The following is a 25,441-nucleotide window of genomic DNA, read 5'->3' as shown; positions in this document are numbered from 1 at the left end:
TTGTGGCCAGGCACATTTCTTTTGTACCACTTTTGTGTATATTCCTAATTACTCATGATAATTAATAATCATAAGTAGCATTATCAATTATACTTGCAATATTTAATCTAGCATATAGACTCAGGAGAGAGATTTTGCAACCCGGAAGGGGGCTATGAGGTATATAGGGACATGAGGGGGATCTGGGTTGGCATATAAAGGAGTATGAGGGAGCTCAGGACTAGCTTATAAGGATCACAAGGGGGCTCTGGAATGGTATATAAAGAGGCAAGAGGGGGCTCTGGAGTGGATTAGAAAGGGTCATGAGAGGGCCCTGGGCTGGCATATAAAGGGGTAAGAGGGGATTCTGAGGAATATAAAAGGTCCTGAAGGGGCTGTGAGGCATATAAAGGGGCTTGAGGAGGTCTGAGGCATATAAATGGGCACAAGGGAGTGCTGATGCATATAAAGTATTGATTTGGCCACGCCCCTGGTAACCCTATTGTCACATAGTGGCAATGTCAATATCGTTCAGAACTCTGTGAATTCTTCCACCAGAATCTGGCAAAATGGGTAGGTCACTTTAATGTCAGGCTCCCTATTAGCATGATTCAAAACTTAAATAAAATGTGTTTGTTTGTTTGTTTGTTTTTTTAAAAAGCTAGAAACTTGCACCGGCTTATGGACCCGCAAAGGTATTTTAAAACGGTGTGGCTAAAGATATATGTAAAGCTGGGTACACACCTGAACGATGCATCGATCTAGCGCCAGTCCAATATGATGTAACAATATAATGTGTCTACATACGCACTACAGAATCAGCTGTATGATGATGATATATTGTTGCAGGGGTTATGTTACCAACCATACGTGCAGAACCTCAGATGGGAGGATGCAGCCAGACAATTCATCAAACAATGAACTGGGATTACACACTATACAGTACATTGGTCGTTGGGATCCACCGCAGACTTCAAGATTGTCCAATACATTGTATAGTGTGTACACAGATTACATAAAAAGAGGACACATCTTAAAGGAGCATGGCTAACTTTCACCCACACACACTTAACGTAGTTTAATGTTTACCCGTAAACATTTTGACCCTTCTTTCAAAGCACAATGTGCCATAAGTACAACTCAAATAAGGGCGTAAGTTGAGGACATGTGCAAAATTACAAATTTACACACACATGTATATATATATATATATATATATATATATATATATATTGCACATATATACACAAAACTATACAAAAAATTGTCAAAGAACAAAATTGCCCAATCAGATTCTACTTAACATTTATCTAGCACTTTCTAGAAGATAACAACTAGAATCTGATTGGTTGGTATGGGCAACATCTCCACTTCTAAAAACTCTCACTGTAGTACATTTACCCCTTAGAGTATTGAACAGATTTTTCCAAAGAACGTAAACAAAAATACTGGGATAAAATAGATGAGCGAAAGTCTTAGCACATGTTCCAGACAGAGTTATAAAGCATTCTGGTTATGGAATATTTCACAATCGTGGAATAAAAATGTAGAACTTTTGTAATACTGACAGTTAAGAGGAAATTCCTTTTAAGTCTAGTTTCCAAATTCTTTATGGATTACGGTTCTCTATAACTTTGTACCTTCAGAAAATGAGTGCTTAACATGCAAAGAGCATTAATGGACCTCAAACCACAAAATGTAAATTTTTAGATATAGGGCCTGATTCAGACCCACTCGCGAGCGGCTGTCCGCTCGCAAGTGGGTCGATGTTATGGACTGAGCATGCGCACGATGGAGGGAGCTCCGTCGTGCGCATGCGCCAGACGCGACGAGCGAAGGAAAGTCCTTCGCTCGTTGTGTCCGATCAAAGGGGGCGTGCTGTCAATGTTGATTGACAGCACGCCCCCTTTGGTGGGCGTGCCGGGGGCGTGCCTCCCTGACGGGGGCGTTCCCACGGGAAAGCCTCCCGTCAGAAGCCGGCCCACTGACATCACTAGTGACGTCAGTGGGAGTGATTTTGGCTCTGATAGAGCCAAAATCACTCCGGAGCTTGCGGTTGAAAACCTCAACCGCAGGCTCCGGCTCGCAAATTCGATGGTCGCGATGGTCTCGACCATTGCGACCATCACAATGCACGCTCGTATAGCCTGTGGGTGGTGACCCACAGCTATACGAGCGTCCAGGAGGACGCTCCATGAAAATGGAGCCCGGCCCTCATTCAGAGCGTGCGCTCTGCTCAGAGCGTACGGCTCTGAATGAGGGCCATAAACCTTAAAGATAAAATACATAGTTTATGGCTCATTCAAAGATACAGTATATTATGTATGGAAAATGGATAAAAATCTACAAAAACTGATGCACGTTTTAGTGTTGCACTTTAAGTTTGTTTTACATAGGCTTTTACCAATAACGTGGTAGCGCATGACTAATAGGGTCTGCTGTGTTCTAAAAATTAAAAGCAATGTGAATGTTGATAATCTTTCCTATTATTAATGTGGTTTTAATGCATTTATTAATGTGTGAAAACTGTATTGCAAGCAGACATGAATGTGACTTGCTTGTCCGCGGAGTGTTGTCATAATGGTGGTGCTGCGGCGGCAAGGTGGTTGGGCAGTATAGCATACCGAGCTCTAAATTCTTAACGGTATGCCGTATTTTGACCACACACAGCTATAGCGAGTGACCAGGAAGATGGTCGCGATGGTCAAGACCACCGCGACCATCGGGCTTGCGACGAGACCCTTGTGGTAGGGTCTCGTTGCCGCAAGCCCCAGAGTGCTTTTGGCTCTATCAGAGCCGAAAGCACTCCCACTGACATGACTTGTGATGTCAGTGGGGCCGGCCCCAGACGGTAGGCGTTTCCGTGGGAACGCCTCCGTCTGGCCAGCCATGCCCCCGGCACGCCCACCAAAGGGGGCGTGCTGTCACTCACCATCGATAGCACGCCCCCTTTGTAGCGAGACCCATAGCAACGACTTGCCCGTCGCTATCCGGGTCTCGCGCATGCGCATGACGGAGCCGCCTCCATCGTGCGCATGCGCACTGGGCCAACATCGACCCGCTTGCGAGAGCTCAGCGCTCGCGAGTGGGTCTTAATGAGGCCCTGAGTTCCTGCTTGTTCCTGCTGAAAAATAGCAGTGTCTACACTAGATGTAATTTCACTGACCGTGTCGCTACTAACTATGTGACGCAGTCAGAACATCAATGCCATCTGTCCCTTGCCTCCTGTGTTGCTGCTGGAGCCATGAGGAGTGACTCACAGAACTCTGCAAAGGGCCATGGGAGTAACTGCTGCTGCTGGGCATGAAGCTCCCCCTCGGCCATTACACTCATACTATACAATGTAGCGGAAATAGTGAGTGATGGACTCAGGTGCAATAATATGCTTTGGGCCCCCTACCCCCAAAGGCTCACGCTCTCCGTATAAAAGATACTAAGGGGCATATTTACTAAAGGTAAATGTTGATCGATTTTTGATCGATTTTAATTTGATTTTTTTTTTCAGGATTTAAATCACACAATTACATACAGATGAGTTTTTTACATAATTTAAAAAAAGATGTCAAAGGTCATCTTTTAATAAATGTGTGATTTAGACCCTGAAACACAAAATCAAATTAAAATTGATCAAAAATTGATCAAATTTGACCTTTAGTAAGTATACCTCCTATGTACACACAAATTCCGTTTCGACTGCAAATTCGTACACAGCGGATCCGTAAAAATCTGCAAATGTTGCAGCCACTGAGATTTGTATTGTGATGTCCAATGACAGAGGGCCTGATTCAGAGCCGGACGCTATTTGCGGACGGTCGTTCAGGAAAAGGGGGTGGCTATTCAAATGAACCGTTCGCTCTTTGCGGTCTGTTCATGCCTCTATGTCTGAACGAGCGAACAAAACTTGCGGTCGTTTTTTGGAAAACTACGCCCCCTGGCCGCTCGCATCCTACGTCATGTCCGCTATTTATTAGATTAATCGAGTACATCGACCAGCGTATGAACTGCTCGCTATTCTTGTGGTTGGTTTTTCCTACCACAATCTTGCGAGCAGTTCTGACTATAAAATAACCCAGTGACGTGGTCAATGACGCTGCTGTATTAATTATGCACACCCATAAAACTCCCGTTTTGACCTTTAAGCACGCCTGCGTTCGGATCTCCACTCCCCGTTTTCAAGCACCTTCCCCTGTTACCACCCACATACGCCTCCTCCTGTCACTCAAAATAGCAGGCATTCGCTATTTAGCGAACAAACGATTTTCGGCCGCACTGACTGGTTCGCACATGCGTATTAAAATCCGTATGCATGCGCAGTTGTGCAAACATCGCTCGGAACGAACGAGCGGCCGCTTACAAGCGGCTCTGAATCAGGCCCAGAGTCTCTAATCTGCTGCTTGAGCACAATGATGCAACATCGGACACACATCGGTCAAACATCGAACTTATGAGCAACCCTATTATCGCTCAGAAGGGCTGTCGGAACTAAGGTGCTGGAGCACAGTGGCAGGCTGAGACACGCCACCAAAACGGTCACAACACCCGTAGTAACTTCCCACAAACGCTCCCTGTCTGTCAATCACTCTGCGTCCAAGTCCTCACTGCAGTCCAAAAAATGATCGGCATTGCTTCCACCTCTGAGTCAGGGCCTTATTTCCTCAGCAGTAGTTCATTTTATGCCCCCGGGCCCCATTATAGTTACATCCTTGATCATATCACTACTCTAGACAGTGAATAATACGCATGTGATTAGCCTAGCAGCGCTTCATGTTGCATAAAAGCCTCTCATTTTGCCCTCTTATAGCCTCATCTCCTAATTACACAGTGCCTCCATACTACACCTTAGTACGCACAGCACCCTCCATAATACACTTCAGTATACACAACACCCCCAATAATACCACTCAGTATACACAGCACCCCATAATACATTTCAGTGTACACACCTCCATAATACCTTCCAGTATACCCACCTCCATAATACCTTTCAGTATACACAGTGCCCTTCACCATTCTACCCCTCAGTACACACAGCACCCTCATATTACCATCCAGTATACATAATGCCCCCATAATACCCCCAGTGTCAACATATTGCCCCCAGTACATACAGCACCCCTATATTAACCCCCTGTCTATATGGTGCCAACCATAGTACCCCTTAGTACACACAGCACCCCCCTATTTCCCCCAGTACACACAGCACCCCCATATTACCCCAGTACACACAGCACTCCCATATTACCCCCCAAGTACACACAGCACCCCCATATTAAACCAAAATACACACAGTGCCACCATATTAGCCCCAAGTACACACAGTGCCCCCATGATACCTGTTTTTTTTCTTTCCTTCTGTAAATACTGAGCCGGGAGCTGGGACAGTCTGGCGTTGGGAGGCAGCACAGGCAGTGACTCAGGCGAGGAGCAGGTCAGCAGGAAGAGGAGGGCTGATAAGTCCAGCCCACTTCGAGCCCAGTGGTAGGTTGGCCGGTCCCTTGGGAGAGGCCAGCCACTGTGAAGCGATGTTGGACAGCCTTGATATGTGTGGTGCCTTGTGCTGGCTGGGTCATTTGCTTTAGTTTGCAAGCAGCACAGACTCATAGCCGTGGGGCCACCATGGAGGAGTAGTTGGTTCCGCAGCACATCCGCTGTGCTCACACAGAGAGCGGTGCCCCAAGCATGGCTGTCAGTGTGTGACAGTGGCTGCTGATGAGAGAGGGGCCATCCCAGTGGGAAGTGGCCTGGTCTCCCGGTTGTCCAATACGCCCCTGCAGGCTTTTCTGCCTGATCAAAAACAAACAAAACAAAATAGTGTATTTAACATTAATTCTCTTTCCTTTTTAATATATACTGTGACAGTGCAAAGACAATTTGGTCTAAAAAACAGAAACAATGTACAGCTGTCTACACTCTTCCAAAAGGTAGATACAAAGGGTCAAACATGACAAATTGTACAGGACCAATAAATAAATGCAGGTTACTTCATAGAAAATTACATTATCCATAAATTTTAGGTCACTCATTTTAGATGGAACAGTGCTAATAATCTGATCTAGTAATGACAACACTAGATGTGCCGTGTTGGAAGTTGAACTGCCACATGTTCAGCTGTCGCTTAGCTTAGACAGCCAGCTAGCTCAGTGCAGCCTTTGACCAATAGCGGTGAAAACAATATTGTGAGCTGTGAGGAGGTCAAAATTGACTGGAAATTATTGTTATTGAATCTAATACTACTGTAAGAACAAAAAAAGGCCCCCAAAAAACATTTTATTTTAAATCCAAATGCAAAACACTTCAGGGTTTACTAAAATACCACGATGAATTAGAACCAAAATACAGGGGTCTGCACACATCTCTCTCTCTATATATATATATTATATATATATATATATGTATATATATATATATATATATGGTAGGTATGTTCGTGCTAGTATAAGCAGCTCATTTTAGAATTGGTTTACAATAGGTTGTTGTAACAAGTAAAAAGGCTCTTTTGAGAGTTGGTGGAGGAAGCAAAGGGAGTTTTCAGCACCAAGGTGCAATACTTCTAGTGACACAGAAAGCCACAATGCTTTTCACCCTGTGGACTTCTTCAAGGGGTAATGAGTGAGTGGAACAGTGTTCTTTCTAATACCTAGATCAGTGTTGGCTAACCTTGACACTCCAGCTGTTATGGAACTACATAACCCAGCATGCACTGCTACAGTTTTGCTATTAGGGCATGCTAAAACTGTGGCAGGGCATGCTGGGATATATAGTTCCACAACAGCTGGAGTGTCAAGGTTAGCCAACACTGACCTAGATCAATTAGGGAGTAATGCTGACTTCACTTCCTGTTTGGAAACCATGTGAGGTGAGGACCATGCTAAATATATGGGAACACTGGTGCTGAGCTAGAGATGGTAGTTGGTATATGGGATACATGCAGCATATACTTAATATATACAGGGATAACATAAAAACTCATAATAACTTACAGAAAACATGACTTCCTGTCCAAGATGCAGAAAACATCACTTCCAACACATTTCCCGTTTCCAGTTCACCAGACTGGGTATGTGCGGGCTTCTGATACTGACTTCCAAGTCCGGCTCCACGTGGAGCGTGCATGGAACACATCCGCACTTCCTGTTATCGTACTTCCTGTTTCCTTATATCACTCTGTTTAGTACTGCAGCAGCTGCCATTTTGTAGTAGTTCAAAATTGCGGTGCTGCCTGCTCAGGCCCCCACCCCCACGCCTCCTCCTAAGGATGTCCCTTCAGGGCAGACACCACCACAACAGCAGTTTGACTGTTGCAGACATTACTGCGTGACTGGGTGCAGGGGGAGCGGTGGGCCCTGGAGATAGCTTGGGTCCCATAGCAGCCGCACACCCTGCACCAACGGTAGTTACACCTATGGTCAATTGAACTTAGACAACAATGCCCAGCATATATTTTCTGTCTAAAACCCCATAGGAGAACCCCTTTCCAATCTAATCTGCCGTCAATCTGCAGCGGATTGAAAGCACTGCACAGATCTGTATGATGATGGCTTTATTATGTTTAAAGGTCAATAAATGGTTAAAAAAAAAATTAAAAAATTGCGAACTTCTTGCCCCCCAAATCCATAATCAGCCCTTGTCCTCTCAGCCTGAACCAGCCCTGGCGGCACCATGCCGGTTTCCCTTCAATTTTCCAATATTGCCCAGGCTGGAAGGTCTGGGGCTAGTTATAGATTTGGGGGAGGGGGGGGCAATTTTTATCTTAAATATAACCACTTATTGACTTTTAAAAATTGTATCATACAGATTTGCCTTTAGTAAACCTTCGGATTTCATAATCGACGGAAAAATACAAATACAAACAGCAAATCAACGCTTGGTAAATTTACTCCTAAAGGTGCATACACACGTAACGATTTTGTAACCAATGATTGTCAGATTATCTGTCAGATTTTCCCTTGAAAAAGTGACCGATTTTTTGAAGTGTAATGAACGATTTTTACAACGATGAACGAAAAATGTTCCTTCCCTTAATGAAAATCGTTTTGTTGGACAGTCTGAAATTAACTACAAACTACAAACGGGAGTGCACTTGAATGATTTTCGTTCATCATTATAACTAAGAGACTGAGCTATTTTTTTGAACGATTGAACGATAATGACGTCGTTAACGACAAATCGTTCAAAGTATCGTTACGTGTGTATGCACCATTAGACTGCATAGACGTTACTAGAGATATACTGAAATTAAACAAAAAGTGTTTAAAAAATGCTCTTAAAACCAGAAATATGCATTGATTAATTCAGTACAATGATCCATTTGCATGTGCTTAAGCACTGTGGCACAATGGTTAATATTACTCCTCCTGCAGTGCTGGCGGCATGCGTTTGATTCTGACCAGAGCCCTATCTGAGTATAATTTGTATGTTCTCCCTCCATTTGCAATGAGTTTTCCCTGGGTGCTGCCAAATCCTCCCATACTCCTCCTGGTATGTTATTTGGCTTCTGAGTAAATTAACCCCTCTCTCTGTAAGTGTGGTAGGGAATATAGGTATATAAGCAGGGACCAATGTGAGCGATTAAACATTATCTGTAAAATGCACTATATGAATAGCTGTTAATAGTATAGCAACATATATTAATGTCAGTACATACTGTATGTGTCCTTAATAAATACTATATGATGGTCATTAAGGGTTAAATAAAGGAGCTGCTAGAGATGACAGGATAGACAACTGGATGCTGAGTGAAAAATATCTTTTTTTTTTTTCTTTAAAGAAGAAGTTACGTAGTAGCATTTGTTGTGTAGTCTAAAATTACAGAAAGGACAGAAAAATGTAACAGCAATCTGCACCAGCACTTATGCTGGCCATACACGCTACAATAATCGGGGCAATCGCCCCGATAAGTGTAGCGTGTGGGGGGGCGACCGAGGGTTAAATATTGCTCGGTCGGACATGCCGGATTTTCAGCATGCCCGTCCGATGCGATATTTACCGGTAAACTGTCGGCAGCATCGGGCAGTGTATGCCCAGCCGCGGCCGACAGACAGACGTTTCCTGTGTTCCTTCCTACGGAAGGAACAGGGAAATGTCTCCTCCCCCGGGGGCGGAGCGCGGATGACGGGCTGATACACTGTGAGAGAAATCTCACAGTGTATGCCGGCGACATCTGCGGCTGGCAGGCTGCCAGATAAAATGTCTGTCGGTCTGACAGACATTTTATCTGGCCTTTTATGCCCAGCATTAAAAATCATGGGACCTCTTCGTAATTGCTCATGTTTTATATTTGCTAGGTCTTGTTAATAGTTTGGCTCTAGGAGTAAAACATGCTTAGTCACACTAATCTGATTTAATAATGTATCAAATTTGATTTATTGTAACTGTACAGTTTCATGTATGGCAATGCAACATTTTTAGTGTGTGCTGTCATGGTTAGCTATTATGCAATTACAGCTACAGGAAGTGATCCCATTCACTATGCAAACAAAGACATGGCTTTGTAAATACTAATAAAGATATTATATTTACTATATGTGCAAACTTATGCTCTATACTGCAAACACATGTAAAACTAAACCCATTTTTATCAGTTTGTGTTCATAATCCCAATTTGTAAAGTGCTACAAAGTATGTTGGTGCTATAGAAATAATTGGTAATAATAATAAATGTATTTGTTTTGTAGCTCAGTTATTTAGATGCTAATTGCTTCATTATTGTATGTTCAAGGCATGTCACTGCACTTGAAAAGGCAACTGAGCTATGGTTGTGCATTATGTATATAACCAATATTGTTTAACCACAATGCCACACAGAAATAGTTTTTGTTTTTTTATTTAATTAAGTTTGAAAAGAATTTTTAAAAATATAGTTACGTTTTTTTATTTTATTTTAAATATACCTGGGGATATTTTGCAATACCCACCCTCGTGCCCGTAGGTCCCCATTGTAATTTCACTGGTCCCCACAGAGCCCTGATCTCAACATCATCAAGTCTGATTCTGATTAGAGACAGAAGGATCTGAGCAAGCCTATGTCCACAGAAGATCTGTGGTTAGTTCTCCAAGATTTTTGGAAAACCTCCCTGCCGAGTTCCTTCAAAATCTGTGTGCAAGTGTACCTAGAAGAATTGAAGAATTAATGCTGTTTTGCAGGCAAAGGATTAAATTTCTCTTCTGTTCATTCACTTTGCATTTTGTTAATTGATAATAATAAACTATTTACACTTCTATTTTTGAAAGTATTCTTACTTTGCAGCATTTTTTCCACACATGCCTAAAACTTTTGCACAGTACTGTAGGTATGTTGGGGACTAGGAGTGAAGCATTATACTAGGTGGGAATCCAGTTGTTTTAGGTGCAAGATTAAAACCTGTTGTCCAGAGTGATATCATCGGTCACCAGACTGCAGGTATAAGAATCAAGGAGAGCTGCGCCCCCATCTTTATAAAGGAAACAGAGCTGCACATCAGTGCTGATCAATGAGGCAGACAGGAAGAATCAGTGCACCTAAGTCACTGGAGACAGCCACATTGGACCCGGTAAGTATTAAAGTCCCATGATGTCTGACAGTGAGTACGCCCATTAAATTTACTTCAAGCACTTCATACTAGGCCCTTTTTGCCAACACCAAAATAACCGCACTAAGGACTATGACTAAGTAGGACTAGGACTAAGGCGTAAATTTACTAAGAATCAAGTTTGGGTGAAATTGCAATCTCACATGAGTTTAGTAAATTTGCAAGATGAAAAACATGCCTAAAGACAAACTCGAGTGAGTTTGGAAGAGAGTCCTCTCTTTTCACTGTTAAAACTCGTGTGAGGTAGCAAACTCGAAAAAACTCACCATCGGCCAAACTAGTAAGTACTTTTCATGAAAAAGATGCAATTCAGAAATTTACTAAGATTCGAGTTTACAATCTCGGGTGAGATTGTAGCAAACTCACTGATAAATTGAAGTTTCAAATAGACCACCTCCTGAGCTGCAAGTTTGCCAGAAACATACACAGATCAGTGTGATTTGTGTATGTTTCTGCCTGTATACCTAAAGTAAAGGGTTTTTATGTAAAAAAAAAGGCTTGGTCTGATGCCCGGGTCTCTTCCCGGGGGGGCCCTGTGGTGTGGGTACGGGTGTAATAAAGTGTAAAATCAAAGTAAGCTATTGTATTTTACAGTGGAACTACAGGTGCCAGCATGCCTGCCATTTGGCACTTGTGGAACTACACTTGGCACCTGTACCTCCACTGTAAAATAAATAGTTAAATAAAGACACAACACACACCGTATATAGTATATAGTACAAGTTTATTACACACATGCCTCAATCACTAGGGGTGTGCACCGGCCACTTTTCGTGTTTTGGTTTTGGATCTGGATCTTTCTTCGTGTTTTGGATCTGGATTGGTTTTGCCAAAACCACCCTTCTGTGTTTTGGGTTCTAGGTTTTGTGTTTTGGATCTGTATTTTTTTTTTAAAAAGCAGGAAAAACAGCTAAAATCACAGAATTTGTAGGTTTTTCTGCTCCTATGCTGTTATTAACCTCAATAACCTTAATTTCCACTCATTTCCAGTCTATTCTGAACACCTCACAATAGTGTTTTTATGTCCAAAAGGTTGCACCGAGGTAGCTGGATGACTATGCTAAGCGACACGAGTGGGCGGCACAAACACGTGACCCATCTAGGCGTGATACTGCAGTGGCAGACAGGATGGCAGTTTGAAAAACTAGGCCCCAAACTGTACATAATGCAAAGAAAAAAAAGAGGTGCAAGATGGAATTGTCATTGGGCCCTCCCACCCACCCTTATGTTGTATAAACAGGACATGCACACTTTAACAAACCAATCATTTCAGCGCCAGGGTCTGCCACAAAACTGTGGCTGTAATGATTGGTTCGTTTGGGCCCCCACAAAACAAGCTGGCAATTAATCTGTCCCTGCACAAACTGGCTCTACGGAGGCAAGATGTCATCCTCATCCTCCTCATCCACCGATTCCTCACCCTCTTCAGTGTGTACATCCCCATCCTCACAAAGTATTAACTCGTCCCCACTTGAATCCACCACCACAGGTCCCTCTGTACGTTCTGGAGGCTGGTCTCCCTGGAAGAGCTGATAATTCATTTTGATGAACATCATCTTCTCCACATTCTGTGGAAGCAACCTCCTACGCCTTTCGCTGACAAGGTTCCCGGCTGCACTAAACACTCTTTCGGAGTACACACTGGAGGGGGGGCAACTCAGGTAAAATAGAGCCAGTTTGTACAGGGGCCTCCAAATTGCCTCTTTTTCCTGCCAGTACAGGTATGGACTGTCTGACATGCCTACTTGGATGCTGTCACCGATGTAATCCACCACCATTCTGTCAATGGTGACAGTATCATATGCAGTGACAGTAGACATGTCAGAAATTGTTGCCAGGTCCTTCAGTCCGGACCAGATGTCCAAACTTGGTCCTGCCTGCCCTGCATCACCGCCAGCGGGTTGCTTAGGATACCTAAGTTTTTTCCTGGCAGCCCCAGTTGCAGGAGAAAATGAAGAAGGAGCTGTTGACGTGTCACGTTCCGCTTCAGCTGACAGTGTGTTCACCAGCAGGTCTTTGCACCTCTGCAGGCTTGTGTCGGCCGGAAAGAGAGACACCACATAGGCTTTAAACCTAGGATCGAGCACAGTGGCCAAAATGTAGTGGTCTGATTTCAACAGATTGACCACCCTGGAATCCTGGCAAAGCGAATGAAGGGCTTCATCCACAAGTCCCACATGCCGAGCGGAATCGCTCCGTCTTAGCTCCTCCTTCACTTTCTCCAGCTGCTTCTGCAAAAGCCTGATGAGGGGAATGACCTGATTCAAGCTGGCAGTGTCTGAACTGACTTCACGTGTGGCAAATTCGAAGGGCTGGAGAACCTTGCACAACACGGAAATCATTCTCCACTGTGCCTGAGTCAGGTGCATACCCCCTCCTTTGCCTATGTCATAGGTGGATGTATAGGCTTGAATGGCCTTTTGCTGCTCCTCCATCCTCTGAAGCATATAGAGGGTTGAGTTCCACCGCGTCACAACCTCTTGCTTCAGGTGATGGCGGGGCAGGTTCAAGAGTGTTTGCTGGTGCTCCAGTCTTCGGCACGCAGTCGCTGAATGGCGAAAGTGGCCAGAAATTTTTCGGGCCACCCAAAGCGTCTCCTGCACGCCCCTGTCGCTTTTCAGAAAATTCTGCACCACCAAGTTTATTGTGTGAGCAAAACATGGGACGTGCTGGAATTTGCCCAGATGTAATGCCCGCACAATATTGGTGGCGTTGTCAGATATCACAAATCCCCAGGAGAGTCTAAGTGGGGTAAGCCACTGGGCGATGATTTCCCTCAGTTTCTCTAAGAGGTTGTCGGCGGTGTGCCTCTTACTGAAACCGGTGATACACAGCGTAGCCTGCCTTGGAACGAGCTGGTGTTTCTGAGATGCTGCGACTGGTGACGCTGCTGCTGTTGCTGCGTAAGGTGATACATCTACCCAGTGGGCCGTCACAGTCATATAGTCCTTAGTCTGCCCTGTTCCACTTGTCCACATGTCCGTGGTTAAGTGGACATTGGGTACAACGGCATTTTTCAGGACACTGAGGACACTTTTTCTGACGTTTCTGTACAGTCTCGGTATCGCCTGCCTAGTGAAGTGGAATCTAGACGGGATTTGGAACCGGGGACACACTACCTCCATCAATTGTCTAAATCCCACTGCACTAATGGCGGATACCGGACGCACGTCTAACACCAACATAGCAGTCAAGGCCTCAGTTATACGTTTTGCTTCAGGATGACTGCTGTCGTACTTCATCCTCCTCGCTAAGGACTGTTGGAGGGTCAATTGTTTAGTAAAAGTAGTGGTGTTCCTACTTCCTCTCTGGGATGATGAACGACTCCCAGCAGCAGCAACAGCAGCAGCGGCAGCAGGAGGCGTAGCAATGCAGGATCCTCCGGAGGAATCCGGGATAGGAGAGTCAGTCATGCCAGTGACATGGCCTGCAGGACTACTTCCGATCCTGACTAAGGAGGAAATTGACGAGGAGGGAGTTGACGGTGTGGTTTGCAGGCGCTTGGATACAACAGGACAACGGGATTTAGGTGTCCCTGGACTGCTTACGGTCTTAGCCAAAGTTTCTGAACTTGACAGTAACTTATTATGAACGCGCTGCAGGTGCCGTATAAGGGAGGATGTTCCTAGGTGGTTAACGTCCCTACCCCTACTTATTCCACCTTTACATAAGGTACATATGTCAAGACAGTTGTTGTCCGGATTTGGATAGAAATATTGCCAGACCAAAGAGGTGGAATGTTTGGTCTTCTGCCCAGGCATGACCGTGATGGGCTTTTTCATCCCACGGACAACAACTGTCTCCCCCGGAGCCTGATTTAAACAAGCCACAGCACCATCAGAATCCTCCTCGCCAACTTCCTCCTCAGCGCCAGCTACACCAGTATCCTCATCCTGTTGTACTTCAACAGTGACATCTTCAATTTGCATATCAGCAAGTGGACTGTGGGTGCTCCTTTCAGCACTTGCAGGGGGCGTGCAAATGGTGGAAAGAGCCATCTCTTCCCGTCCAGTGCTGGGAAGGTCAGGCATCGCAACCACCACCACACTTGGACTCTCCTTGGGGATTTGTGATATCTTCTTAGAAAGCACAGTTCTTCGCTGTGCTTTTGCCAGCTTAACTCTTTTGATTTTTTTAGTGGGAGGAGGGCTTCCATCGTCATGTGAAGCTGAACCACTAGTCATGAACATACTAGGGATCGACCTTAGCCGTTCCTTGCCACTCCGTGTCGTAAATGGCATATTGGCAAGTTTACGTTTCTCTTCAGCTGATTTAAATGTTTTTTTCAAGGTCATTTTCCTGAACTTTGTCATTTGGGATTGTATGTGCCCTCTATTATGACATTGGGAATCGGCCTTGGCAGACGACGTTGATGGCATGTTATCGTCTATGTCATGACTAGTGGCAGCAGCTTCAGCACTAGGAGGAAGTGGTTCTTGATCTTTCTCTATTTTATTTTTATCGGAGAAAGTTTGGTCCTCCATTTATGTTATATCGATTTGATATATACGTGCGACTAAACACAGAAAATATTTTTTTATTTTTGCTGGAGAGTAGTGCACTTTGTGGGTTACACCAGCCTTTAAGAAATGAGCCAGCCGGCTCTTTACTTATGGGACACAGGCGCACGCTTGGCGCTGCTCCTTTGTTGATGCACGTGCGGCTACTGCGCACACAATTCACAAACAGAAAATTATTTTTTTTTGGTTTGGACTGGAGTGTACTTTGGGGGTTACAGCACCCTTTAACGGTCAAGCCAGCCGGCCCTTTACTTATGACACAGGCGCACGCTTGGCACTACTTTGTTGATGCCCGTGCGGCTACTGTGCACACAATTCACAAACACAGAAAATTATTTTTTTTTTGATTTGGACTGGAGTGTACTTTGGGGGTTACAGCACCCTTAACGGTCAAGCCAGCCGGCCCTTTACTTATGACACATTCGCACGCTTGGCACTGCATTGTTGATGCACGTGCGGCTACTGCGCACACAATTCACAAACACAGAAAATATTTTTTTTTTTGGTTTGGACTGGAGTGTACTTTGGGGGTTACAGCACCCTTTAACGGTCAAGCCAGCCGGCCCTTTACTTATGACACAGGCGCACGCTTGGCACTACTTTGTTGATGCACGTGCGGCTACTGCGCACACAATTCACAAACACAGAAAATAATTTTTTTGGTTTGGAGTGTACTTTGGGGGTTACAGCACCCTTTAACGGTCAAGCCAGCTGGCCCTTTACTTATGACACAGGCGCACGCTTGGCACTACTTTGTTGATGCACGTGCGGCTACTGCGCACACAATTCACAAACACAGAAAATATATATTTTTTTGGTTTGGACTGGAGTGTACTTTGGGGGTTACAGCACCCTTTAACGGTCAAGCCAGCCGGCCCTTTACTTATGACACAGGCGCACGCTTGGCATTACTTTGATGATGCATGTGCGGCTACTGCGCACACAATTCACAAACACAGAAAATAATTTTTTTTTGGGTTTGGACTGGAGTGTACTTTGGGGGTTACAGCACCCTTTAACGGTCAAGCCAGCCGGCCCTTTACTTATGACACAGGCGCACGCTTGGCACTACTTTGTTGATGCACGTGCGGCTACTGCGCACACAATTCACAAACACAGAAAATATTTTTTTTTTTGGTTTGGACTGGAGTGTACTTTGGGGGTTACAGCACCCTTTAACGGTCAAGCCAGCCGGCCCTTTACTTATGACACAGGCGCACGCTTGGCACTACTTTGTTGATGCACGTGCGGCTACTGCGCACACAATTCAAACACAGAAAAAAAAATTTTTTTTGGTTTGGACTGGAGTGTACTTTGGGGGTTACAGCACCCTTTAACGGTCAAGCCAGCCGGCCCTTTACTTATGACACAGGCGCACGCTTGGCACTACTTTGTTGATGCACGTGCGGCTACTGCGCACACAATTCACAAACACACAAAAAATATTATTTTTTTAGCACTTGGGGGGAGCACCCCTGATGGACAGAGCACCCCTGGACAACACTACAGCACCCCTTTAGGACTGGGACACTGCACAGGACTTTGGAGTGGACACAGCCCCTATGGAGAACTGACTGCACAACACAGTCCAGCCAGCCCCTATGGACTTTGAAGTAGTGGACACAGCCCCTATTAACAACAGCAGCACAGCACAACACAGCCAGCCCCTATGGACTTTGAAGTAGTGGACAACAGCAGCACAGCGCAGCACAGCACAGCACAACACTACTCTGCACTACACTACACTACACAGCCCAGCCAGCCCTAACTCCCACCCTCCCTCTTCACTGTCCACAGCCGAGTGAGAAAATGGCGCCGACGCGGGTATCTTATATAGGATCCAAAACCCGCGAGACCCGGAAGGCGGGATGATGACGTTTTGCCTCGATTTCAGATCCGAGTCAGGCGGGAAAAGTCGAGCCTGACTCGGATCGGGGGGGCTCGGGGGGGTTCGGATTTCAGAAATCCGAACCCGCTCACCCCTATCAATCACACATGCTTACCTGTACCAGCCGTTCTGTCCTCTTCTACGATGTGGAAATCCATGTGGAATGACCTGCAAAAAAGATCCTATACTCACCTCCATCTGCTCTCCGTAGCATCCAGGGTTTTGTTAACACAACAAAATGACTTACCCGAACCAGGCCGAACATGTGTAAGTGTATGCTGTTGCAGTTGATCCTGCAGTGGGTGATGGGAGAGACGTCATGACGTCTCTCCCACAGTGCAGAGTGGTCCATGAGGACGGAGGAGTGGGCAGCAGCGGGCGCAGGTAAGGTAAGTGTAAGGCAAATGTTGTGGGATTTTTTTTGTGTGTGTCTTTGTCCTATATATGTAAGGGGCACTGGCACTGCATAGGGGGGCCACTACTGGGGGCACTGCATAGGGGGACTACTACTGGGGGAACTGCATAGGGGGACTACTACTGGGGGCACTACTGGGGGAACTGCATAGGGGGGACTACTACTGGGGGAACTATGTAAGGGGCACTACTTGGGGCACTGCATAGGGGGGACCACTACTGGGGGAACTACATAGGTGGCACTACTACTGGGGGCACTGCATAGGGGGGACCACTACTGGGGGCACTGTATAAGGGGCACTTTTGGGAGCACTACATAGGGGGGACCACTACTGGGGGCACTGCATAGGGGCGACCACTACTGGGGGCACTGTATAAGAGGCACTTCATAGGGGGGACTACTACTGTGGGCACTGTATAAGGGGAACTACTGAGAGCACTGCATAGGGGGGACCACTACTGGGGGCACTGTATAAGGGGGACCACTACTGGGAGCACTGTATAAGGGGCACGGCATAGGGGGGACCACTACAGGGGGCACTGTATAAGGGAGACCAGTACTGGGGGCACTGTATAAGAGGCACTGCATCGGGGGGGCACTACTGGGTGCACTGTATAAGGGGCACTACTGGGGGCACTGCATATGGGGGAACCACTAATGGGTACACTGTATAAGGGGCACTACTGGGGGGCATTGCATAGGGGGACCACTACTAGCAGCACTGTATAAGGGGCATTACTGGGGGCACTGTATAAGTAGCACTACTGGGGCACTGTATGAGGGTGCACTACAGGGGCCACTGCATAAGAGGTACTGCTACTGGGGACATTGCATAAGGGGCATTACTACAGTGGGCATTGCAAAAGGGGCACTACTACTGGGAGCATTAAGGTGCATATGGAATGGAAAGGAATGTTTCCAGAGTGACGAGAAACAGTGGTGTGTCATGATGACAACCCCCCATTCTCAAGTGACCACTCCCCTTGTGGCATGTGTCCATGTCCACTTTTCCAACACGCACAAATTCTTGGGGGGGGCGGGAGTTCATTTTTTAATTTGCCCTGGGCTCCAAATACCCTAGTTATGCCACTGTGAGTACCTGCTGCCTCTTCCTCAGACCACATGATCCGCACAATCCTAGGCCGGTGAGAATGGAGCAGTGACAAGGAGCATATCAAGCGATATTGCTTAAATAGTGGTTTCCTATACAACTGGTGTATAATCTAGTACTATATTATTCCACAACAATACATTGCTGAAGGACTTGAACTCTAATTGCTGGGTAACTGTTAAGGCAGGGTGGTATCTGGGTTATTTTTACCACTCATGAACTTGAATAGCTTTTATAGGACTATTTTTGTATCTAATGATATGGCTGCAGCCATTGCAGGATTTTCCACTTCAGCTTCCAGTTACTGCAGTACTGTTTACTTGCATGGATTTAGTGTCAAATTCATCAATGTTCTGTTGTTCTTAAAGGGAAATTATTATTTAGTTATTAAACAAGAATTCCTGAAAAACATGCATTTTGATGATAGGTAAATAAAAAGAGGATTAAATCAATTTTTTGCATGCAGGGTAAATACTGGCTGCTTTTCCATGTAGCTCACAAATTATACTTGCCGACTTTACTGCCCCCTCCTCCAGGAGGGGGCAGCCAGATTGTATTAGAGGGGGCATGGCGGCCACAAAGGTGGGTCGTGCTGGGGGCATGGTGGCATAATTGCTGCATCATGGCCCTGCCCCCTCTATACAGTGCTGAGAAAACAGGCATCGTATAGCGGGGTTGGGGCTACGATTACGCGATTTAGTGCAAATCGCATCATCAGCCAACCGAGAACCGCCCACTTGTGCTCCGTTAGTGAGAGGCAACGCAGGGGGGTGCGAGCGGCTGGTGGTGGGTGTGGACAACTAGAGGGGGGTGTGGGAGACTTTCCACTTTTACCGGTGGCCAGGAGTGCCACCCGAGCTTTGTGAGCTTCCCGGACATTCTGGGAGAGAAGACAAGTATGTCACAAATGCTGGACAGCTGTATTCCTTAATACTGAGATTTGGAAATCATCCAAGACTTGGGGCCAAATGTAATAGGGTGAGAGTTTAGCAGGAGACTCACATTGGTTGAGTTTTATCTTCAAAATGGGAAAACGTCTGGATGAGAGTTTAAATTGTGAGAGTATTTTTAGTTTAAAAACATTCGAGTTTGCTCTGTTCTCGGACTCTATTACATTGGCCGAGTTTAAAAAGTGTGAGAGTTTACTGCTAAGCTCTCACATATTCTAAACTCTCACCCTATTACATTGGCCCTAGGTTTGCTAACTTTGTTTGGGCAAAATATAGAAAAGGACGGGGTGTGTGACCAGGTGGCATGACTCAGTACTTTATATTGCAGATTCCCCTCATGCCCCTTTAGAGCCCCCTTATGCCCTTTTATATTCTTCATCCTCACATGCCCTTATTTGCCAGCCGAGAGAACCCTCATACCCCTTTATAGGCAAGCCCTGATTCACTCATGCCTCTTTATATTCAGAGCAACCTTAGTCATGCCCCTTTCAATGCCAGCCTCAGTACCCCCATCATGCCCCTTTATATCCACGCCTATCCCCTGAGGCCTGATACACATTTCATGCAGGGGTGTATCTAGGGGTCTGCGTTCCCCTGGCAAAGTAAGGGACTGCCCCCCCCCCCCCTCCGTATTTTAAGAATATTTACCTTCTGTACTTATATCTTGGGTGAGAAATGGAAAGGAAAATCTTTATTTTGGGGTTAATGTCGGGATACCCTTTTGAACTCCTTGGAAACCCCCCTAATGATTAATTAGGCAACTGGAAGTTTCCAATTGGCTTAATTTTTATAAAAAAAGGTACAAATCAGCCATTTTACACCATTTAAAAACCTTCAGTACTTTCCTAATGCCCGTAAATAGCCTTCTATACGGTCCTGTAAGGAAATTATCAATTTTAGGGTGTCCAGGAGGGTCTCCCCACTTTTTCATACACTTCTCTCATATCGCAATTTGCAGTCATTTCGGAAACCTCCGCTGTGAGTACCGCGAATAGGCATTTTTAACTGGATTGGAGAATTCTCGGGAGCGCGCATTCGTGCAAAGTCGTCGAGTTCATGAAACAAACTCGCTACTTGCAAATCGCACCTATTTGGATTGACCCCTAATTCTGAAAACTCCCTTGTCCCATAATTGCCTATTTCTTATTGGTCTTATCTTAATTCAGTATATGACATATTTGTTACACATGTGCCAAGATGGTAACCCTACGTGACCTCCCGGCACACGGTTGTATGTTTTACACATGCAATCGGTAGAAGGCAGGAAAGAGTCTCAGGACTAAAAACATGAAGGCACCAGTGCCCTGAATAACTGGAGGTATGAAATAACACAACTATTTATACTACATACAGAACAACAGGGCCTGTCCGTCACCGACGCGTGCATGACTAGGTAGGCAGAGGCAGATTTGCCACAAGGCAACATAAGCGGCCGCCTAGAGCCCCACAAAACTAAATGGCAGGAATCCTTTTCTTTTCTGGAGGAGCACACGGATCCGCCCCACACTTTCACAGTGTCTGCACTGTACTCTACAGTGCTTGGAGGGAGGGGGAGGGGAGTTTCTGCCTAGCTCCATACAACCCTGCTGGTGCTGTGTGTAGAGACCCGCTTCAAGTGTCTCATCTGTAATCCCACCCCATCACCTGTACAGTCTGGAGAGAGGAGGCTGCTTTCTCTGAGGAGAGGAGAGCTGAGCCGGTCCGTGGCTGCGTGGCAGCGCTGGAAAAGCTTCCTCCGGAGGTGCAGGTACATTTTTCCTGCACCCATCTGCTATAGTCCGGGAAGGGGAGAGGGCAAGCAGGTGTGTCCGCGGGGGGGTTGTTTGGCTGATGTTTCCAGAACTCACCTTCTATAGCCCAGGGAAGGGGGGCCGCAGGGGAGAGGGGGCGGGGGTTGTGTGTCTTCGTGTACTGTATGAATGTATAATAAGTGTCTGTCAGTCAGTGTGTGTGTCAGTAATTGGTGTCAGTGTGTGTGTCAATGTGGAGTCAGTGTCAGTCAGTGTGTGTCAGTAAGTGGTGTCAGTGTGTGTGTCAGTAAGTGGTGTCATTGTCAGTGTGTGTGTCAGTAAGTGGTGACAGTCAGTAAGTAGTGTCATTGTCAGTCAGTGTGTGTGTCAGTAAGTGGTGACAGTCAGTGTGTGTGTGTCAGTAAGTGGTGTCAGTGTGTGTCAGTAAGTGTTGTCTTTCAGTAAGGGATATTTGTCAGTAAGTATGTATGTATAATATAGTGCCAATAAGTGGTGTCAGTAAGGGCAATCTTTCAGTGGGTAGGATGCATGATGCATTGCATCCCACCGCTCTTTGCATGCATGCTGGCTTTGGTAACACTGGTATGCATGTAGGAATGCGCAAAGGACCGCTCTCTTGGTAAAAGCGGCCCTATGCGAATGAGGGACTTCCGAGGCTATGACCCAGAAGCCAAGCCGTTGTCCTTCTGTATTGTATTGTATTTATTGTTGTCATCAGCAAAACAAGTTTGACAGACGAAATTACATTGCACTTTTTTAAAACAGTGAATAGCAATCCATGGTAAAGGTTATCACAAACAATTTCACAAAAATAATAAAATTAAAATTAACTAAAGAGATACAATCATAGCATTCAACATGCGCACAGCAGATGGAAGAAAACTAACCCTCAAGCGACTCGTACGTGCCCGAAGTACTCTAAACCGCTTTAAAGATGGGAGCTTATCAAAAAATTCATGAAATTGATGGCTTGGATCCGATATGATACCTTTGGTTCTCTTTAGAACCCTAAGCCCATAAACATCATGAATAGTTGGCAACTGCACGCCAATGATTTTGCTGGCGGTCCTAACAACCCGTTCCAGTGCACTTCTTTCACTCGCTGTGCAGTTGCCATACCAGATAATGATACCAAACGTCAGAATGCTCTCAATTGAGCATCTGTAAAAGTTTAGCATAGTTACTTTGCTAACTCCCGAGGCCCTCAAACGTCTTAGGAAAAACAAACGCTGTTGCGCCTTTTTAATTAGGGACAGTGTATTTAAAGACCATGTCAAATCTGCCGCAACCTGGATACCCAGAAATTTAAAAGACTCAACTATATCAACATCCTGGTTGTTAATAGACACTGGCAATTTCTGCTCTAAACATCTCCTACGAAAATCAATTACCAGTTCTTTTGTCTTGTCACCATTTAGGAGCAAGTGATTATCACCACTCCAAGAAACCAAATTTTTGATCTCTTTCCTATAATGGGACTCATCATTCCTGCTAATTAACCCAACGACTGCAATATCATCAGCAAATTTGATGATTTTCACAGAATCAGAAGTCGACACGCAGTCGTGGGTAAATAGCGAGTATAATAGGGGGCTGAGAACACAACCCTGGGGAACACTGTTCTGTTCATGCACAGAAGGACGCACACGCCGCGGGGGTGCTGTAAGGAATCCGATTGGATCCCTTTCACAGCACTCTCCCGATAGAAGACCATAGGTTTCTATAGGGTAACACCAATCAGGAGATGGCGTTACTCACCGCAACCAAGCCCCGTAGTGCATCGCATTCCGTGGCTTGGTGCATATGAGAAATGTGGTCAAACGTGCATTTTCGGGATTTGACCACATTTCTCACCTTGTTGCATCCCTCCCTGTATGTGGTATCTGTGTCAATAAATGTGTGTCAGTGAGTGTTTGTGTCATTAAGTGTATCTTTGTCAGTAAGGGGTGTCCGTGTAGGTAAGTGTGTCAGTAAGTGGTATCTGCGTCATAAAGAGTGTTTGTGTCAGTAAGAGGTGTCTGTTAGTAAGTGGTGTCTGTGTCATTAAGTGTGTGTCAGTAGGTGTTTGTATCAGTAAGAGGTGTCTGTGTAGGTGTGTCTGTGTCATTAAGTGTGTATGTCGGTAGGTGTTTGTGTCAGTAAGAGGTTTCTGTAGGTAAGTGCATCTGTGTAAGCAGTATCGGTGTCATTACGCGATGTCTGTCAGTAAGTGGTGTCTGTTAGAAAGTGGTGTCTGTGTCAGTAAGGTGTGTCAGTAATTGTGCCTGTATCAGTGTCAGTAAGGGGTCTGTGTCAAAAAGTGATATGTCAGTAAGGGGTGTTTGTGTTAGAAAGGCAATATGTGTGCGTGCAGCTACTTATATGGGGCAGTGTATGTGCATCTATGAGGGCCGTGTGTGTGTGTGTGTGGTTATGGGGGCTATGTGTGTGTGTGCCACTATGGGGGCATTGTGTGTGTGTAAAATTGCATGCAGTTGAACAAGTGGGGCCCCAAATTAATAACTTGCTTAGGGCCCCATGAGGTCTAAATCTGACTCTGTAGGTATGTATCATGTATGCATTCTATACTGTCCTGCCTACAGACATGGGTGTTAGCAGACATTAAATGTAAGTATTCTACATATCCCTGCCCACAGGTATGCGTATAACATGTATGAATGCATGTAATGGTAAGAATGATAATATCACTGCCCTCTTTATAACCAAACTGTAGTCCCGTGTTTTATGCTGTGTTTTAAACTGGAAGCTATGGACATCTCACATTTACATCACATAACTATTACTGTCTATTCACCCCAACAACCCTGACAACACTGATGGGGGACCGAGTGCAGCATCAGGTACATCTTCATGTTATAACCAAAGATAAGAATGGAGGCATTTTCCTGACCAGTCTGGGGTGCAGGAAGAAGGGGTACAAGACTGTGGGGTCTATGTACTAAGCCTTGGACAGAGATAACGTGGACTGAGATAAAGCACCAACCAATCAGCTCCTCACTGTCACTTACAGGCTGTGTCTGGAAAGTGACAGGAGCTGATTGGTTGGCTCTTTATCTCCGTCCACTTTATTTCTCTCCATGGCTTAGTACATAGACCCCTGTGTCTTTGAGATATGGGGTGCAGTGTTTTAGGGTAATAGGGTAGAGGGGTAAATAGGGTAGAGGGGTCTCCCCTCTCCCGAGCACCCCAGGCTTAAGCTGGGGTGCTCGGGGTCACACGTGGGTCACAGACAATCAGCGGCCACTACATGTAGAGCGGCCTATGATTGGCTAGTGGACTGTGAGAATTTCAGAAGACTTGCGTCCTCTGTCATTCCGCATAGTATAGGTATATCTGATAACACATATTCCTATACCTATGCTTGGACGGGTCACTCGTTTTTTTGTTTTGACAAGACCCATTGGATCCTATTGGAGAAGAGGACGGAATCTAGCCAGGAGGTAGGTATTGTTTTTTTTTTACAGGTGACCCATTGGATTTCTACCTGGAGAAGGGGACGTGAACATCTAGCAGTAGGTAAGTATGTGTGAGCAGGGGCTGATTGGCCGTTAACTTTAGCGGGGAGATTCCCAGTGGGCCGATTGGTTTGTGGGGCCGCTTGTTATATGTGGCCCCGCCCCTCTTAGCGTGTCACCCGACCTGGCTTTTATGCAGTTGCATGACAGGCAGGGCCGCCAGATGCCTGTCATAGCAAGTAGAGCGGCCCACCTGGGTAGGAGCAGTCCTCTCGCAAGACAACACACTGGTCAAGCCATGCACCTCAGAGGCAGAGCGGGTCCGAGTCTGGCAGTAAGGTAAGTATAGCACTGCACTCCCACAGGACGGGCCACCAATCCCCCTCTGCTGCCACTAGTCCCCCACTGTGCAGGAACCGGCAGCAGGTGCTGGCAGGGACAGGAGAGGTGCTGTGCTGTGAATGAGGGGCTGTGCTGTGAAGGGCTGTGCTGAGGGGTGCTGTGCTATGAGGGGCTGTACTAAAGGGGGGCTGTGATGAGGGGGCTGTGGTGTGAAGGACTGTGATGAGGGGCTGTTCTGTGAGAGGCTGTGCTGAGGGGGCCTGTGATGAGAGGGGCTGTGGTGTGAAGGACTGTGATGAGGGGGGCTGTACTGTGATGGGCTGTAACAAGGGGGCCTTTGCTGTAAGGGGTTGTGCTCTGAGGGAGGCTGTCATATGGGGATGCAGTCAGAAGCCGACGATTGAAATGCTGACCGCCAGCTTCCCGACTGTCTAATCCCATAAGGGGACTAAAGACAGGAGT

This window comes from Taudactylus pleione, unplaced genomic scaffold (genome assembly GCF_031769625.1).
Source record: "Taudactylus pleione unplaced genomic scaffold, aTauple2 ptg000446l, whole genome shotgun sequence".
NCBI classification, from domain to species: Eukaryota; Metazoa; Chordata; class Amphibia; order Anura; family Myobatrachidae; genus Taudactylus; species Taudactylus pleione.
The sequence above is the reverse complement of the archived record's forward strand: the minus strand, read 5'-3'. Positions refer to the sequence as shown.